Here is a 12115-nt window from a genome sequence, read left to right on the forward strand (position 1 = left end):
CCTGAACTGCTGTGCTCTTCCAGCACCACTAATCCAGAATCTGGTTTTCAGCATCTGCAGTCATTGTTTTTACCCAGAAACTCAACTAGCCTAATCACAGACACAATGGCAACAAGAGAAGGCAACAGGTCAGGAATACTGTGACTCCCCAAACCCTGTCCATCTTCTACAAGACAAAGTCAGCAGTGTAATGGAATCCTCTCCCACCAGCTTGGATGGGTGCAGCTTCAACAACATTCAAAAAGCTTGATGCCATCCAGGACAAAGTCGCCTACTTGATTGGCATCATCTCCACATACATCCACTTCCTCTGCCCCATTGTTCAGAAGCAGTAGTGTGTACGATCTACAAGACCCAACACAGAAATTCACCAAAGATCCTTAGAAAATGCCTTCCAAACCAACAACCACTTCTAACTAGAAGGACCAGAGCAACAGATACTTGGGAACACAACCTCTTGCAAGTACCCCTCCAAGCCACTCACCATCTTAATTTGGAAATATATTGTTGTTCCCTCAGTGTCCCTGGGTCTAAATCCTGGAATTTCCTCCCTAAGTACATTGTGGGTCACCGTATCATTATGGATCACAGCAGTTGAAGAAGGCGGGTCACCATCACCTTCTCAAGGGGAACTAAATACTGGCAATCCACCGATGCCCATTCACCATGAGTAACTTTTAATAAATGGTTGAAACGGAGGGTTGGAACCTGCAAATTGAAAAAAGTCACCGTTCAGGAGGAACAGACGTCGGGCTTTGATTTGGTCCTTACTTGAGGACAGATAAAGAGCGTTATACTGGAAAAAGAGAGTTAAACATCTGTGGTCTTTCACTCAGTGTATCAATCGAAAATCGATTAAAGATTAGCACTTGACGCATTCGTCACCAACACATGAAAAAGGATGGTTAAAACGGCATATGGGACCCTTAATTTCATCTCTTTAATGGCTGATTTACTTCCCACAATCCCATGCGATCCAGATATCGCTCTATTTACCGTGAGCAGTGTTCATGTTGCGCATGTGTGAGATCGAAATGGGGCCCCGCACCCCGCCGTTCTGATGGATGGGGAGACCAATTTTTTGGAAACCCTGGAGGACCGGAAGGGGCCTGGTCCTTCTGCCAATCAGAACACACACCCCCCTCCCCCACCAAATATCTTCTGACCATGAGATATCGTCGACCACGAGCTTCTGTTGCTCCTCTCTCTCTCTGAATGAACATTGAGCTTCAGTCCAGACTGCAACTTCCTTCCTCTGTTTAACATCTGGGAGTACCGCACTCTCTTTTCTCATCCTTGGGTTCAGCTGTTAGTTTGTAGGAGCTGAGGGAAAAAGAAAGTAAATCGAGAGAAAGGGGCAGACTCTGGAAAAGGTTGGTTTAGATCTGTGCCTGTTAATGTTTGACAAGCTTTGTTTCCTGAGCTTGATACATTCACTTGTCTGGCAAAAAAAGATGGTCTCTTGATCCATGTTGGGGATGGAAGTGGATTATGCTGTGGGTGACTTGCTCGTAGTAGTCCAATAAGTATTGGATAAGTAATCATGACTCACAAACCTTGAGTTATTGACTGTTTATTCGGGAGCTCACGGGGAGAGCCAAGTCGACCTAATAGTCACAAGTCACTCCGACGAGAAACAGAGAGTTGTGTGATTATATAGGTTACAGTCATTTAACAATTAGCAAACTGTTAATTGCAGGAATTTGAGCAAACTAAGTCACTTTGCCCAGCGAAGCAGTGTCTGGACAATGTTGGCTAGTAGCTGATAAGTATACAATAGGTCCTTGCAAAGAGAAGAATATTCCCATGCAAGGAAATAATTAGGTAATAATTAAGAAATTATCAGGTAACTGTACAGTTGCAAGGCCAAGTGTCTCTGTTGAGTCTGGGAATTAAGGGTAATTGGGACAATGCAGGGAGGAGGAGCTCAGACAATGGATAGATCAGCCATGATCTTAATGAATGGTGGAGCGGCTGGATGGGCAAAATGGCCTATTCCTGCTTCTATTACTGCGAAACTATAACCCTGCATTTCCCATGGTTAACCCACCTAATTTGCACCTCCCTGGACATTATGGCCAATCCAAATCAAAGCCAGTGAGTAATGTAGTGATGTGGAAAATGAACATCAGAGAACAATAGAAAGGGACAAGAAGAGTAAATATACCAGCAATCAAAACTGGATTATAAAGATCACAAAAACTGAAATGATACATGGTGAGTCTGAATGTGTGCCGCATTGTAACAAAAGTGAATGAATTAACTGCACACATTGAAATGAATAATTATGGTCTGAGACTCCTTACAGAGACATGGCTTCAGGATGGCAAGGATTGGATCCTGAATATTGAGGGTGTTGTCTAATGGGAAGGTAGGTAAAGGCAGAGGGTTGGCACTGCTAATCAAAGCACAGATCACACGGTGTCAGCTCAGGTTTCAGGGCCTGATTTCTCTGTCCTCTGATCTCCCTGTTCCCACAGAGTAAGACGTCGGTCTGTTCTCAACTTTTCTGGATTTCTGCAGAAGCTTTCACGCCTGTTTTACAGCTTCCAGAACAAGAAAACATTCAGTCAATCGAAAGCCAACCCACAATCTCAGCCTGTCACCCATCCAGACACAGAGTGTAGTCACAGCAGGGAGTCAAACAAGAAAAATGAAACAAAATCAGAAATAAATAAATGCTTAATGTTTGTTCATTAGGAAATAAACCAGAAATAGGGGTCTCCCAGGATTCTGAGAGTGCCCTACTTGAGGAATTCTCTCTCCCTTCGATGTAATTATTAGTATTGTTGGGGAAAAGTAACTTGTGTGTCAAATCGTTTAAAGCAAAGTAGTCAGGAGAGAAGACCTTGAGCAATTAACTAGCTTTATTCGTTGCCATGGTGAGTACCTCTTAGTTCAAAACAAAGTCTAATGTATTCTAATGTAATACAGAATGTTACAAGTCTTATAGTAAGTCACAAGCCCCACTTTCCATTAATTATGCAACTGAGGGGCAGTCGAATGTTTCACGTACATTGTCCAGACCTACATTTCTTAATGTCTACAAATCTGAATGTTATCTTATACTGCAGGTTCAGCTAGGCTCGAATTACTAATAAGGGACGGAGAGAACCAATCCATCATTCTATGAAGCAGCACAGTCTAATGGCCTGAGGAGCAGAGACAGCCCGCAGCTACAAGGTCAGGCTATCAAAACAGAATTCCTTAGCCAGGGCTCAGACAGCATTATGTTAACAGGCTACATTTTTCTGCAAACATTACTCTGTGACAAAATGGCTTCCATGCAGTTTTGTGAATTTTGATCAAATTCTCCCACAATGCCTCCTTTTTTATTAAAAATCAGAGATTATGGGCATCAGCAAAAGAAGAATTATACCCAGAGCCAGTGGGTGGTGGTTGGAGATCAGACAAAGAGTCCTCGGGTTCAGTAAGGACAGGGGCAGAAGACTCCAGCAATTGGGAATCATCATCAGGGGTTTCATCAGGAATGGGAAATCTCGGCATCTGAGAGATCGCTGGAGAGGGGGGCCACAACAGTGAACTTAGCCGAGCGCAGGATTGTCTGTGGGGTGACTTTGATTTCCAGTTAAGCAGTTCCAAAGGCAGGGGGAACGAAAGCTGCAAGTTGCTCAAACTCCATAAGGTCTCGCTTAGTACGAGTTCGGGATGGATGGGGATAATGGGCACATACTCAGCAGCTAGAGTGGTTGACCTACTGTGTATACAGAAAAGCATTAAAGTGTAATTCCCGTTTACTAGAGGTTATCAGGCCCAATCAAACAGAGTTAGTGAAAGAAAGGTAAGAAAGAGTGTAGTGAAAGGCAGAAAGATCAAATTAAAATTTAAAAGTTAAACACACTTCAGCTCTTTTCCTTGCTGCTTTCTGAAAATCCAGGTGCCACCAAGTTTGTAACAGAGTATTAACCATTCCCTCCTTGCCCAAGTGTGTACAATAATGCACATAATCAACTAAAGTAAGCAGCAGCAAAGAAGGAACACAAACCAGTCCAGCAGGGGTCACCCAGATTTTGGTTTGGGTGTGGAGGGACTACCCTATTTGAGACCATAGTTTGTGCTCTTCAGCAGGGGCTTCCCCTGTGATTTCAGTGTCAGACCCAGGCGAATGTGCATTCAAACCAGATGACAAAGTGTTAACCTTTCTGCAAGTTGCAGGGTTTTGGCACTGAGGCAGTCTCTCCCTGTCAGTCTGTCTCTCTGCCTCCCTGCATGTGTGTCTTTCTCTCTCTCTCTCTGCCTGCCTGCGCACCGCCTTCTCTCTCTCTCTCTCTCTGCCTGCGCCCCTCTCTCTCTCTGCCTGCCTACACCCCTGTCCCTTTGTCTCCCTCTGCCTGCCTGTGCCTCGATCTCTCTGCCTGCCTGCACCCCTGTCTCTCTCTCTGCCTGCCGGCGCCTCTCTCACTCTCTGCTTGCATTTCTCTCTCTCTCTCTCTCTCTCTCTCTCTGCCTGCGCCCTCTCTCTCGCTCTTTCTCTCTCTCTGCCTACCTGTGCCCCTCTCTCGCTCTCTGCCAACATGTACCCCCCGACTCTGCCTGTGCCCCCTCTCTCTCTCTGCCAGCACCCCTCTCTCTCAATCTGTGGAAGTGGAATTGAATTCAGAAGTGGGGATGCCTTTCTGCAGTTTGATTCGATTACTTACAGTGTGGAAACAGGCCCTTCAGCCCAAGAAGTTCACACTGACCCGCTGAAGCGCAACCCACCCAGACCCATTCCCCTACATTTACCCCTTCACCTAACACTATGGGCAATTTAGCATGGCCAATTCACCGAACCAGCACAGAAACCCACAGAGTCACCTGAGGCAGGAATTGAACTCAGGTCTCTGGCGCTGTGAGGCAGCAGTTAGGGGGTCATTGAATGTATTCAAAGCTGAGTTCATCTGATTTCTGAACAGCAATGAAGTGGATGGTTATGGGGGAAGGCAAGAAAATGGTTTTAAGACGAGTATACAACTGTTCAAGTCAGACAGCACAGAAACACGATTAGAGTGATGCTGGAAAAGCACAGCAGATCAAGCAGCATCCGAGGAGCAGGAAAATCGATGCTAATGTTGATTTTCCTGCTCCTCGGATGCTGCCTGACCTGTTGTGCTTTTCCAGCACCACACTAATCGTGGTTCTGATCTCCAGCATCTGCAGTTCTCACTTTCGCCGAGCACAGAAACAGACCCTTCAGCCCAACTAGTCCATGCTGACTATATTCGCAAACTAAACGAGTCCCACCTGCCTGTGTTTGGCCCGTATCCCTCCGAACCTTTCATATTCATGTACTTCTCCAAATGTATTTTAAATCTTCACCTCACCTATACCCCTCATGATTTTATAAACCTGTGTAAGGTCACCGGTAAAAATAATGACTGCAGATGCTGAAAACCAAATATTGGATTAGTGGTGCTGGAAGAGCACAGCAGTTCAGGCAGCATCCAATGAGCAGCGAAATCGACGTTTCGGGCAAAAGCCCTTCATCAGGAATAAAGGCAGTGAGCCTGAAGCGTGGAGAGATAAGCTAGAGGAGGGTGGGGGTGGGGAGAGAGTAGCATAGAGTCAGAGCAGAGGAAATGACCTGGGAGTTGCAGTGGGAGAGGGACTCCCTGAGATTCTTGTAGAGAGAGGAGGAAAACTTCTTCAAGGCAGGCATCCTTGCAAGAGGATTCGCAGTAGGGTTAAAATCAACAAGGTAAAAATAATGACTGCAGATGCTGAAAACCAAATACTGGATTAGTGGTGCTGGAAGAGCACAGTAGTTCAGGCAGCATCCAACGAGCAGCGAAATCGACGTTTCGGGCAAAAGCCCTTCATCAGGAATAAAGGCAGTGAGCCTGAAGCGTGGAGAGATAAGGGCTCAAGTGAAAGTAGTCCCAGCCTCTGCACCGCTATGTAGGGAGATCCATATCCTTTTATGATCTGTTAAATGCTGGTGCAGGCTTGAAAGACCAAACAGCCTACACCTGCTCCCAATTCTCACTCTGTGTCCAGGACAGCAAGAGACCATCAGACAGAGGAGCAGAAACACGACCTCCCAACTCCTGTACTCCTGGAGGGCAAGAAGACATGGCTTTGGCAAATATGGTGAAGGAGAATCCAAAGGGTTTTTACAAATACAGTAAGGACAAAAGGGTAACTAGGGAGAGAATAGGGCCCCTCCAAGATCAGCAAGGTGGCCTTTCTGTGGAGTCGCAGGAGATGGGGGAGATACTAAACAAGTATTTTGCATTAGGGTTTATTGTGGAGAAGGACATGGAAGATATAGAATGTAGTCAAGTAGATGGTGACATCTTGAAAAATGTTCATATGACAGAGGATGTGGTGCTGGATGTCTTGAAATGCATAAATCCCCAGGACCTGATCATGTGCACCCTAGAACTCTGTGGGAAGTGCGGGAAGTTGCTGAGATATCTGTATCATTGATAGTCACAGGTGAGGTGCCAGAAGACTGAGGTTGGCTAACGTGATGCCACTGTTTGTTTAAGAAGGGCATTAAGGATAAGCCAGGGAACTATAGACCAATAAGCCTGATGTCAGTGGTGGGCAAGTTATTGGAAGGAATCCTGAGGGACAGTATTTACACATTTGGAAAGGCAAGGACTGATTAGGGATAGTCAACATGGCTTTGCGCATGGGAAATCATGTCTCACAAACTTGATTGAGTTTTTTGAAGAAGTAACAAAGAGGATTGATGAGGATAGAACGGTGGATGTGATCTATGTGGACTTCAGTAAGGTGTTCGAGGTTTGATCTCATGGAACACAAGGAGGACTTGCTCAAAGGTAGAAGACAGAGGGTGGTGGTGGAGGGTAGATTTTCAGACTTGAGGACTGTGACCAGTGGAGTGCCACAAGGATCGGTGCTGGGTTCACTACTTTTCATAATTTATGTAAATTATTTTGATGTGAACGTAGGAGGTATAGTTAGTGAGTTTGCAAAATTGGAGGTGTAGTGGACAGCGAGCAAGGTTACCTCAGATTTACAACAGGATCTTGATCAGATGGGCCAATGGCTGAGGAGTGGCAGATGGAGTTCAATTTAGATAAATGTGAGGGACTGCATTTTGGAAGAGCAAATCAGAGCAGGATTTGTACATTCAATGGTAAGGTCCAGGGGAGTGTTGCTGAACAAAGAGACCTTGGAGTGCAGGTTCATAGCTCCTTAAAAGTGGAGTTGCAGGTAGATAGGATAATGAAGAAGGTATGCTTTCCTTTATTGGTCAGAGCGTTGAGTACAGGAGTTGGGAGGTCACGTTTCAGCTGTATCACACCTCGGTTAGGTCACTTGTGGAATATTGCATGCAATTCTGGTCTCCTTCCATTTGGAAGGATGTTGTGAAACTTGAAAGGGTTCAGAAAAGATGAACAAGAATATTGCCAGAGTTGGAGGGTTTGAGCTATAGGGAGAGGCCTAACCAATGTCCTGTACAGCCACAAAATGACATCCTAACTCCATTAATTAATGCTCCGACTAATAAAAGGAAAGCATACCAAATACCTTCACTATTCAACCACCTGCAACTCCACTTTCAAGGAGCTATGCACCTGCACTCCGAGGTCACTTTGTTCAGCAACACTCCCTGGGACCTTACCATTAAGTGTATAAGTCCTGCTAAGGTCAGCTCAAGATTTGACAATTGGATGACTTGGGCCATAGTCTGGGGTTTGGATCATCAGGTGCTGGGGATTTGTAAACTTTTAATCCCATCAATTTCCCCAACACCATTTCTACACAACTGCTCATTTCCTTTAGTTCTGATCTCAATGGACCATGTGTTCCCCAACATTTTGGGGATGTTACTTGTGTCCTCCTTTGTGAGGATCAAAGCGACGGATGTAGTGAATTGGTCTGCCATCTCTTTTTTCCACATGAGACCTTTGCCTGTTTCTAAGTGTAATTGTTTTCACTAATGCTTTTTTTTCCCTCTTCACATATCCCATTTCCCCTTTTAATCAATCCTTTTGTTGAAACTTGATCTGCTCCCAGTCTTCAGATCTGCTACTTTAGTTTTAGCCAATTTGTACGCCACTTCTTTGGATCCAGTGTGATCCTTAATGTCCCTTGTTAGCTGTGGCTAGGCCACCTTTTGTGTTTTGTTTTGTCAGACAGGATGGAACAACTGTTCCTCCTGGTGCTATTTAAATGTTTGTCATTTCTTTCAATAATGTTCCCTCATTTGTTGCAGCCTGTTCTTGTTTCTGCCATTGCTTTAGATTTAAGTCCCCAGTCTCTGAATCAACTCTGTTCCTCTTCATCTTAATGGAATGTTCTCTCACTCAGTTCTTCACTCTTCTGCAAGGGGCCTTTCACAGCTACATTGCCGATTACTCCCTTCTCATGAAGGAATAAAACACTTTGGAATTAAATTGCCATTGTCCAACAGAACCACCGTCACTTCTACAATATTGTCTCCCTCCTATTGGAAGGATGTTGTAAACATGAAAGGGTTCAGAAAAGATTTGCTAGGATGTTGCCAGGGTTGGAGGATTTGTGCTATCGAAAGAGGCTGAACAGGCTGGGGCTGTTTTTCCCGGAGCATCGGAGGCTGAAATGTGACCTTCTAGAGGTTTATAAAATCATGAAGAGCATGGATAGGGTAAATAGGCAAGGTCTTTTCCCTGGGGTGGGGGAGTCCAGAATGGGAGGGTAATTGGTTCAGGGTGGGGGAGAGGGGGAGGTGTAAAACTGACCAAAAGGGCAATGTATTCACCCAGAGGATGGTACATGTAAGGAATTAGCTTCCAGAGGAAGTGGTGGAGGCTGGTACAATTACAACATTTAAAAAGGCATCTGAATGGGTATATGAATAGGAAGGTTTTAAAGGAATATGGGCTAATGCTGGCAAATGGGATTTGATTGATTTGGAATATAGACAATAGGTGCAGGAATAGGCCATTCAGCCCTTCGAGCTTGCACCGCCATTCAATATGATCATGGCTGATCATTCCTAATCAGTATCCTCTTCCTGCCTTATCTCCATAACCCTTGATTCCACTGTCCTTGAGAGCTCTATCCAACTCTTTCTTAAATGAATCCAGAGACTGGGCCTCCACTGCCCTCTGGAGCAGAGCATTCCACACAGCCACCACTCTCTAGGTGAAGAAGTTTCTCCTCATCTCTGTCCTAAATGGTCTACCTTGTATTTTTAAGCTGTGTCCTCTGGTTCGGCACTCACCCTTCAGCAGAAACATGTTTCCTGCCTCCAAGTGTCTAATCCTTTAATAATCTTATGTCTCAATCAGATCCCCTCTCAGTCTTCTAAACTCAAGGGTATACAAGCCCAGTCGCTCCAGTCTTTCAGCGTAACGTAGTACTGCCATTCCAGGAATTGACCTCGTGAACCTACACTGCACTCCCTCAATAGCCAGAATGTCTTTCCTCAAATTTGGAGACCAGAACTGCACACAGTACTCCAGGTGTGGTCTCACGAGGGCCCTGTACAGCTGCAGAAGAACCTCTTTGCTTCTATACTCAATCCCTCTTGTTATGAAGGCCAGCATACTATTAGCCTTCTTCACTACCTGCTGTACCTGCATGCTTACCTTCATTGACTGGTGTACAAGAACACCCAGATCTCTCTGTACTGTTTGATATAGGCGTATTGGACCAAAGGGTGTTTCTGTGCTGTATGTCTCTATGACCCTGGCTTTCCAACGATGTTTGCCACGTCTGTATGTTCAGTTTTTCTCTGGTGTCGGTGTTAATGCCTCTGTCTCATTTTGCTCCTCACTTCCTGGGTCGTTAACCATTTCATGTCTGGTTCTTCCTCAAGAAGCTGCATTGCAGGTTCACCCTGAATTGGCATTTTTTTGTTTTGCTTCCCAAAATCAGACCTGCTCACTCTCAGCAGTATCCCAATATTGTGAAAGATATTAACTTCCAGGTGGAGTTATCCAAAATGCAGAGAGATGTCAGTCTTGACGTTTGTGCTTTTCAGCCCCTGGACGATCCTTCAGGAGAATTAGTTAGAGCGGAGTGAGATGGTGCTTTCAGTTTTCTGGAATTAAAAAAAATGTATTCCGTAAAAGTAGAATTGCTTGTTCAGAATTTCTACCCTGCACTGACAGTGATGACCTTTGTAATCTCTTTCTTTTGTTAGAGTATTTGAAGATTCGAAGACAGAAGTTTCAAGATCAACAGATGAAGGGCTTATGCTCGAAAAGTTGACTTTCCTGCTCCCCGGATGCTGTGCTTTTCCAGCGCTGCACTTTTCGACTCTGACTCTCCAGCGTCTACAGTCTTCACTTTGATGTCAATGTCTGACAGTCACTCAATCCATTGGGAACGCAACAGTTTTCAACTATGAGTCTGTGAGAAGGAGGAAAGCTTTTTGGTTCCTGTTTGAGTACGTTTTCAGCATCGGTGGGACTGGATGAGAGACCCTACTGTTGCAGCGCACTGAATGTGGAGCGGCTATACAGCCTGGAAAGAGGAATTCACGACGTGTTTGTGCGTGGCTGAAGCTTCGGCCATGGAGAAACCTGAGGAATTCCGCCCCGTGGAGAAACCATGGACGTGTGGTGACTGTGGGAAAGGCTTCCGTGCTCCGTCTGCCCTGGAGATTCATCGGCGCAGTCACACCGGAGAGAAGCCGTTCCCCTGCCGTGAGTGCAGGAAGGCCTTCAGCAATTCCTCCGTCCTGCAGGCCCACCAGCAGGTCCACACCGGGGAGAGGCCGTTCCCCTGCACTGAGTACGGGAAGATCTTTAGCAATTCCTCCATCCTTCTGAAGCACCGGCGGGTCCACACGGGGGAGAGGCCCTTCAGCTGCCCTGAATGCGGGAAGGGCTTCACCTGCTCCTCCCACCTCCGGAGCCACCAGCGAGTTCACGTGCCGTCGCAGGGGGATTGAAGGAGTGACGGCCGAGTACCATTATCAACTGGACTATCAACCCAGTTGCAGGGACTCCCGGGTTCAATTCCCACTGCAACAGATGGTGGAATTGGAATTTGGTCAGAAATCTGGAGTTCAGAATCTAACGGTGAAACCATTTTAGGAGTGTGGGGGTGGAAGAAACCCCCATTTGATTCACTCAGTCGTCCCAGCTGCATCCTTTACCCGGTCTGGCCTGTACGTGACTCCAGGCCCACAGCAGTGTGGCTGATTTCCACCCCCCCCTTAAAAGGCCCCTGACAAATGGGTGAGGAGGAACTTACTTGGATACAGAGTACGGGTTGAAATTGCTGAGTGAGGCAATACTCCCTCCGGGTTACAGTTGTACCAAGGATCCAATTACAAAGAGCGACTCCGTGCTGACCAATATTAAAGAAGCGGTGGGAGGGGGGTGGTGTCTGTGTGCACTTTGATCTTGAGGTTTTTTTTTAAAAATCTGCTATGTTTTCTCTGCTTGTTTGCTGGGGAGAATCTGAAGCAGTGACAAAGTTGGGTCATAATAAAGGTTACCCAAACTTACCCCCTGGCTCAGACTCTCATTGAAAGCTTTGAGCTCCAAGAGGTTTTTGTTTGAAAGCTGCTCATTTCTTTTCAGCCTCCTGCACTAAGTTTCCAATGTCATGTATCAGATGGATCAGTGAATGAGCAGCCAGTATCGTTAGAATTTTTTCAGGAGTGCAGAGTGCGCCATGTCATCGGCATTGTAAGGTTTCCTGGCAGCACCAGGAGCTGTGGGCTGAGTTCACTGGAAACGATGTGGAAGTGCCGGTGTTGGACTGGAGTGGATAAAGTGAAAAAATCACACAGCACCAGGTTATCATCCAACAGATTTACTTGGAAGCACTAGCTTTCGGAGTGCTGCTTCTTCATCGGGTAGCTATGGAGCAGGAATATATAGCAACCGATCACAGTGTCATACTACTGCTAGGATATATTGAACAAATCAAGATTGTGGTTTAGTCTTTCATCTTCTAGAATGGGTTGCGGGTTTTGGTTCATTAATATGTAAAGCTCAGAAGTACTTTTGAGTCGCATTCTTGAGATGACTTAAGGTTTTATAGAAATCAGTGACATCTTAGCTCAGTACATGAAGGATGTGAGGTTTGACTCTGTCTGTATCCCAATCTTGAATCAGACTGGTTCCATTTCCAAAGTAGGAATTTATAAAATATTACATGGATTGACTGCCTGCAGATTGTGTGCTTTTTTGATCAA

General features: G+C 45.6%; 1 long non-coding RNA gene across 1 annotated transcript; it reads left to right on the top strand.

Moving 5' to 3' along the window:
• The first annotated feature begins 1214 nt into the window (after window positions 1-1214).
• Window positions 1215-11419, top strand: LOC140460275 (uncharacterized). The gene is made up of 3 exons (XR_011953946.1): window positions 1215-1373; window positions 3075-3183; window positions 10106-11419. It is a non-coding gene; the product is annotated as an uncharacterized lncRNA (long non-coding RNA).
• Window positions 11420-12115: the final 696 nt, after the last annotated feature.

Source organism: Chiloscyllium punctatum, chromosome 36, assembly GCF_047496795.1.
Source record: "Chiloscyllium punctatum isolate Juve2018m chromosome 36, sChiPun1.3, whole genome shotgun sequence".
Classification (NCBI taxonomy): domain Eukaryota; kingdom Metazoa; phylum Chordata; class Chondrichthyes; order Orectolobiformes; family Hemiscylliidae; genus Chiloscyllium; species Chiloscyllium punctatum.